General features: G+C 38.8%; 1 protein-coding gene and 1 long non-coding RNA gene across 2 annotated transcripts in view; one reads left to right on the forward strand and one right to left on the reverse strand.

The window, feature by feature from the left end:
- Positions 1–8,123, forward strand: part of septin3 (septin 3) — a 132,545-nt gene that overhangs the window by 75,708 nt on the left and 48,714 nt on the right. The window lies entirely within an intron of this gene.
- Positions 6,814–7,493, reverse strand: LOC130084934 (uncharacterized). The gene is made up of 2 exons (XR_008807076.1): positions 7,058–7,493; positions 6,814–6,985 (listed from the first exon to the last, which is right to left on the reverse strand). It is a non-coding gene; the product is annotated as an uncharacterized LOC130084934 (long non-coding RNA).

Below are 8,123 nucleotides of genomic sequence, written 5' to 3' on the forward strand. Positions count from 1 at the left end.
CGACTAAAAATTATCCCATAATTTAGCTACTCACCCTCAAGACATTCTAGGTGTATATGACTTTCTTCTTTCAGCCAATCACAATCTGAGTTATATTAAATAATATCCTGGCTCTTCCAAGCTTTGTAACATCATTGAATAGTGCCGGGTTTTTGAAGCTCCAAAAAGCCCATCCATTTTGCAATACATTTAAGAATTTACTCCTGTGATGCAAAGCTGAATGTTCAGCATCATTACTCCAGTCTTCAGTGTCACATGATCCTTCAGAAACAGTTGTGCTGCTTAATGTTTTAAATAGTTTTCAGGACTTTTTCTGATTACTTAAATTTTTGAATTAAATTCGAAATCTTTAACATATTTAGTGCATCCTTTCTGAATAATAATAAAAAAAAAGAATTTTCTGACCTCAAACTTTTGAATGATATAAGAAAATCTGCAAATAATGAAATGGCAAATTACTACAAATAATATTTTAAATACACATCTGAAAACAAGTCTGAGCTTACATAAGTCTGACCTGCATCTCAAGTTGATAATTCACTTTTCAGCATTTGCACACTGACCTCTGAAATTTGCATGGGCACCCAGTCTGTGGGTGTTCACTTTTTACTTTCACTTCCCATATAGAAAACGACAGCCAGTAATAATTAAGTGCGACTTTTTCAGTGTTCATTTTAAAGGAAAATTTAAAAACAGAACTAAACTCTTATCAGTAGCTTAAACAATCAAAGTAGCAAAAACATTTAATAAACTCTGCTGATTTTGAAAAAGAAAATGCTGCTTTATGCAAAGGAAAATATGGGGGGGGGGGGGGGGGGGGGGATTCTCTTCTGATTCTGTCTTGGCCTGCATATCAGTTACATCCCAGAACAAAATGTAACATGCTGCGTAGTGCTAGAAAACCCAGATTCCCATCTTTCTCCCTGAGCTACATCTCAGCATGTTTATGAGCACACCACATTCCTTAATATGGACAAGAGACAGGAAGTCACAACATACATATACACCCACAACTGTGAGAGTGAAAACTGCCCATGTGAAATAGTCTCCTCGCAGGAAGGGGGAAATTCTTTAATATGCTCAAAGTAATAAAAGAGTCACCAGTGGTGGGTGCGATTTCTCGACTTTCTGATCCTCCACACAAACCTTTACAGATAAAATACACCCATATAGATACAAACCAGCACTTTCTGTAAATGTTCTCCACCATTCACTAGTTCCTTTAGCAGGTTTCAGTTCTTATTGTAGTCAATCTAAAGTAACCTTTCGTCATTAGTACTGTAATTTGCATTGGTAAATGGTTACTATATGGGTGAGGGATGGGTAATGGGTCAGTATTGTGTTTGTGTGTGGGGTCGAGCTGAAGTGTCAGACTTCAGGGAGTGTGAAACGGTAGTAACGATGCAGATAAACAGGAAGAAACGTGACGACCCTGCTCCCACTCATCCAACGGGATTAACTCCAGACAAGCGAGCCGTCTGTGTTGTCTCAGTATAGGGTGTGAATGGGGCTTAATGACCCGGCAGGGTTTGATTTTGCCATGCGTAATGTAAGGATTAAGAGAGGACATTCCCCATTGTGTGCGGCGCACCATGCTGACGGGGGCTGGGCACAGCCAGAACGGGGCTGCCAAAACAGAGATATTGGACAGAAAGAGGCTGCAAACCGACACGGGACAAAAGTAAAAGTGGTGTAAAAGGAATTTTGAAGACACTTAACTTTGAGCGTAAATTGAGTAAAGAGAAAGCTGGAACCACCTCACGTGTTCAAGACAGACAAAAAAGATTAGCGTCAGATGTTATGGAGAGGGCGGGAGTTTTGAGAGAGGGAAGGATAGAAAGAACAGATGGTGAATGGTGGCGTGATGGTTTGGGTGTAGTTTGCATACTGGACACGCAGCAGGACGCTGTGATGGATAGAAACTGAGCCCAGGAGGATTAAAACAGGACATCGGCTCCATCTAAAAAACACACAAATAAACTCTCTGCCAAGTTATCTAGCACTGGTTTGCTGACAGTTAAAAGCTCTTATGTCAGTGGCAGGGTTTCAGCAGATTTGGGGGTTATAAAACCACCAGAAAGGATTTAATATAATAAAGGGGTATTTCAAAATGTTCTTTCCAAATGCGAAACTGACGTCAAGCACCAAGTAGATTATCCCGATGGTAAAAACTCAGGAAGCCATTTCACAAGAAACGAAACAGTACCAGGACTTAATTATTGTCTGGAATTCACATTACGAGAAGTGGAGTCAATCGAGTTTATACTAAACTAAGTTAGAGTATCTGTAAGGCAGTGGACTGGTGGTGAATAAGCAAACCAATTTGATGATGTGGTTTATTTAATTCAATTCATCTGCTATAGAAAATTGGGCCTTCTTCCTAGCTGTGCATCTGCTTGTCCAACTCGACGACCCCACCATGAGGTCACGGCTAAGCTGAAGCCAACCAGACATCTCAAAAGCTGTTAAATGGTCCAATCTGTGACTGCTGCATTGGCCAGGACATCAATAGATATGCATACAAACACCCTTAAAGGGTTAATTAATCCAAAAATAAATTCTGTCATCGTTTACTTACCCTCATGTCGTTCCAAACCCAAGATATTTTTCAATCAGAGATTTCAGTCCCTCCTTTGACAGCTACGCAACTACCACTTTGACCCTTAAAAAAAGTTCATAAACAGATTGGACTAAAACGCTCAATTCATGTGGATTAGTTTTACAAATTCTCTGAAGAGACTCAATCGCTTTATGATGAACAGATTGAATTTAGGCTTTTATTCACATATAAACATTCATCAACACACTCATCAGTTGTGGTAAACGGAAGCGCAAGAACCAAAGAGGTTCATTCTCGTGTGTTACGCAGCACGTTTGAGCTTCAGTGCACGAAAAAAAAAAAACCCAAAAAAACTAATGTCATAGCAAAAATACCGACCACAGACTTGAGGAGCAGCACCAAAATGCAACACCACAATGACAAAACCTGTTTTGGTTCCAGCCCAAGATGACTCAAGTGATGAAATCATTAGCTCACAGGATGCAATAGAAAGCACAACCAATCGATACATGGTACTATCGGCTAAAAACAACCTAAGTCTAATGGAGCAGCAAGAGAGATTGGTAAAAATGTCCTGTTTAAACAAGGCTGTCAAAGTAGTATGGCTAAAACAACCATTGAAAGCAGCTGTCCCTGCTCAACACTATTCTGACTAACCTGAGCTCAGGCACACGTTGAAACAGAGAGGGGCTATCATAAATTTTAGGACAAGTAGACATTACAATGAAAGCCCATTTTCATATGTACTCTGTTCTACCATTCTAGCATCAAACTGGTTTTAGCTCTGGATTGTTTGGTCAGGTCAATCAGGGTTTTTTTTTTTTTTGGGAGGGGGGGGGGGGGTGTCACAACAACAGCTGGCATTACAGACAACTGGGAAAAACAATAGACCATTATGGGCTAAGCAAGACATCATAGTTGATTCACATTACATGGCATAGACAGGGGCGTTTAAAAACACCCTGTAAAGAATTTGATCTCTTGCAAATTACTTAAAGGTGCACTCAGCAAGTTTTTGTAAAGGCTACATTTAGCTGGCTTATATTCGATCCAGTAGTACCAGTTTTGGACTTCATAGTAACACCTATTGCCCTGGATGCATTTTTTCTCCCCACTAGAATCTATTCTGTTCGAACAGCCTGCCAGTCTATTCTATCAATCTGGACCATGCTGTTAACTTGTTTTACTAGCTTGCTTTGTTTAGAAGTACTGACAGTTAAGTTTGAGTAGGCTACTTACTTAAAGTCAATGTATTAATATTGTTAAAATTACTAACTGGTTAATTGCATAATTCCGCTGGTCACGTGATCTCAATATGGCTACGCCCATGATAGGCGACCCGCTCTGTGTAGAATGAACTCTTTTGGAATAAGACTGATATGTCTTAATCTAATGAGTGTACCTCATTCAAATGATATTTCCAAATAGTGCTTTACATATCTTTGTGTAAACCCTGTTAATTTGGGATAAATTACCGAATGCAGCTTAAAATCTGCTGTTTTCACACAAAACGACCGCTCATGAAAGAATCGCTGGTGAATGGGCAACAGTTCCCGGAGCGGCCGCGTAAATATCCGGGCCATTAGCGCTAAAAGCGGTCATGAACTTCTAGAACTGAAGCCTAGAATGTAAACAGACAGATACAGGGTGTGATGAGAGACACGCTGTTATCTACATGCATACCTACTGGCGTTACAAGGGCAAGGTGATAACACAGAATGACATCAACACGATTCAAACGATAATTTCAAGTCAAAACGTACGTGGCATTGTCCAGACAAGCTCAGGATAAGTAGCCTACCACAGGCGGTCCACATCACGACCATATCAAACAACGGCAATCCATGAGAGTCCACTTATACTATCGATTTTCTCTGAGCTTTAGAAGTTTAGTCGGATAAAGAGGCGAGGCGGGTAAGAATAAAACAGGACAGCTAGCTCATGTTGTGGACCAACAGGGATTTGAATTCCTCAACATTGTAATTCTCAAGAACATCACTAAACGTTTTATGCTGATCATATAGGCTAGCTTACTATAAAACCCCCCACAAAATACAGCGATTTCTTTGAATTTAAGACAGATGAATGTTGTATTCATAGGCTATTTTGTAGAAAACATGATCCTTTTATGCTCAAGAAAACATGTTCCTGCAAGGACATACATTTTTATCCGAGCACGAATCGCTACATGTAACCGTCCGCAGCAGCCACGCGAAAAATGTGATTAATTACGATGCCCTTCACGCGCAATGATTAAATACAAACGTAGCCTCATATTAAAAAAAAGAATCGGTGTAACAAACGTAGCGCAGGCCGCTGTTCAGTTCATACCATGTGTGTAAATCGATGCATCCTTTAAAAGCCCAGCCCAACCCAAACATGCAAAATCCGAACGAAACCGAACCTGATACGAGAAAATATTCAGAACGACAACCGAATGCAAACCAAGTTGATTTTGGTCCCGAATGAAGTGACAATATTAACCGAGAATTTGAACCAGGCAAACAGGTTGAAAGATAAGCAAAGTAAACATGTTCTAAAATGCCATTAATTTACCTTCAGATGATTTTAAAAGCGTCCTGTTTCGATTCCTCTGCTTCAATCTGGAAAAGCAGGCAATCCACGACTTCACACCGGTGATACGGGAGCCGTGAGGTTCCTTGTGCAAACTGCTTAAAATATACAAACGTGCAAAAACACCACCTTTATCTCAGCCCGCTGCTTTACTCTCGCGTTTCACCTTGAGCTGAAACCAGTGTGAAGGAAATTAACCAAACACTAACGTGGCAATTAAGAAACAAAAAAGGAACAAGCCACCAAAAAGCCCATCGGACTCCCGGTTTTCATCCAATGGGGTCAAGTACCGAAATTCACTTCAAAGGGCAGTGATGTCACTTTGCAAACTATGGCCCCGCCTATCTAGCATCCAGCATGACTGAGGACTACCAACTCAACACACACAAGTAGGCTACCTGAGAAAATGTATCTATTGATATTTTCCAATATATATTGTTTTTATTTTTAATTTCATAGTTTGTAAAAAAAAAACAAAAAAAACATACAAGATATGTACAAAAACATTTAAGGGTTAATTATCAGAAATCAGAACAAAATTAATATTGCCTGTTTTTGCTCTAATAGTAGTTTAAAAAAAGATTTGAAAATGTGTGCACAAGTGTCATTCAGGAAATTATGTGGAGTAATTTCACACTCTTGAAATTGTATTTTTCTTTAAAAACAAAAGGCGTATTCATGGCCTAAAAGCAGCTAGCATTCAGGCAGAGAGAAAAAAATCAGTATGACAGCAAACTTCATCCTGTTAGACAAAGAAAGGTTCATTGATGGACAAGCAACACTTGATTTTTGTGTACGTACATAAGAGGGAGAGAAAATAGACAAAACACATTTTAGTGTGAATAGTGTGCATCTCAAAAGGAAGTTTTGTAAAAGAGTGACTCTCACAGGCCTGCAGCTGTGCACTGTACATTGCTCTTCTTGTCTAGACCGGTTTTATTTAGGATCTGCTTTGTCTTTAATATGCTGATCTGAATCTATGGGTGAAGCCAATCATATAGCACCAATATCACTGAACCTCCCAACAGTGTTTAAGTCTGACAATTGCTATCCTCACCCCTACGGTTAACCGAGAACGTGGATGTTGTGAACATCTGAGTGCATTAAGCATCACGGAAATGATTTTGGATTAGACGAATTAAATTTAAGTCTCAGAAGATTATCTTTCTTGTTATACTGCTGCAAGACCTGTCTGTACATCATCACAATGGACTTACTGATGTGGTTAAATTAAATCTCTTCCTGTTAAGTCATTGTGCTTGAATAGCTGGGTGTGGCTCATATTCACAGAATAGTAAAGCAGGCCTTCATAGAACGGTTCTCTTGTTATCAATGGCCACAGGTCTGAGATCAGCATCTAATGGAGCTTTCTCTGTTTGAACAGTGTGTGTAATCTCTTTCTGTGGTTTCAGATAGCCATCTAAAACAATGTACACTGGCTAGAGCACCTGCTTAGTCCAGCTATTCAAACATGCCTACAATTTTTTTTTTTTTCAAAACTAATATTTTACTTGAGCAATTTAGGTGCCACATACTACCTTAAATTTTAAAGGGTTCAGATTTGTGGAGGGAAAATGCTCTCATTATACCATCTAGTGGTGGTCATATGGTATACCAATAAATTAAGTTTAGATGGTTAATGTAGAACAGCAAAAAGGAAAAAAAGTGACTATATTAAACAGACTTTAGAAAATCTCTGTATTGAACATATACATATGAACATTAAAATAACACATATAACCCTGTCAAGAACACAGTTCAGGAAAAAAAAAATGTGCAATGACACTTGAAAAAACAGGAAATTAAAATCCTCCAGTTTGAAGGTCAGTAGATTCTTCAACATCATTTGATCTAAAATGCATGGATGTTTTTGACAGCAAAATGGTGAAGTATTTGCACAAGTTGTCCATTCCAAACCATCACAAAAAAATCATAATAACAATCAAACAATAAGCAGGATAAAATGAAATATGAAATACTTCAGGGTACACATCTACAACATCACCACTTGGTGCAGCTTCACATGTAAATAAATTGTGCGCTTTAAATTCATTTAAAACAGAAAGGCAACAGAGCCAACACAATTGATTGAGTTACTAATTAAAATCATACAGGATGATTAAAATAAAAAAAAGGAAATCATGTAGTATGACCAAAAAGCTGTTGACTGACGTCAAAATCATATCACATAACTGGTCCCACTTATTGTGCACTTGAGTAAATGGCTTGCACAGGCCCCAGAATTTAAATATTTATACTTGCTTCTCTTATAAGTCAAGTATAATGGAGAAGGTAAAAAGGGCATTTTGGATGGGTTATATTGTTTTAATATGTCACCATGGTAACAGAACACAGTGTCCTCGACCGATATCTTCTCGAAGGCCTCTGATTTAAAACAAAGCTGTAAAAGTCAGTCTTTCTCTATAAAGTACTAGATCAGCAAGGGTAAGGCTGTCTAATATAATTTCACTTGCAAACAGAGGGATTTGATTCAGTCTGCATATGAAACAATGAATCAGTGTCAAAACAAATATAGAGGTGTCATTATTGTTGAATTTGTGAATCAAAAGCTCAAAAAACACAAAAAAAGCGAATGAATCGTCCTATTCAACATCTCATCCAACAATGAGGTATTATAGCCATCTATACACATCAAGAGAGTGTTAAGGCCAAGGTTTTGAGGCATTCTGAGCATGAATTCATACTAGCAGAGCATGTATTTTGGGAGTGCTGTTTCTGCTCTAAGTGCGGAATAAGAGCCAACTTTACCAAAGCTTGTTATGTTTAATCTCATGGTCTCCTCATCTTGTGAGGTTAACATCTGCTAAACGCTTGTGCCTGCCAGTTCAGTCTCCTTTAGAAACATCTTCTGATGCAGACATTACACGTGACTAGAGGTTATATGAATCACTCAATAGTTATGAATCATTGACCACCGTCACACACGCCACTATGACTCTCAGTATCGGCGACTGGTGACCCACTTGCA

The sequence above is a fragment of the Rhinichthys klamathensis genome, unplaced genomic scaffold (genome assembly GCF_029890125.1).
Source record: "Rhinichthys klamathensis goyatoka isolate OS25496 unplaced genomic scaffold, OSU_Roscu_1.1 h1tg000069l_1, whole genome shotgun sequence".
NCBI lineage: Eukaryota > Metazoa > Chordata > Actinopteri > Cypriniformes > Leuciscidae > Rhinichthys > Rhinichthys klamathensis.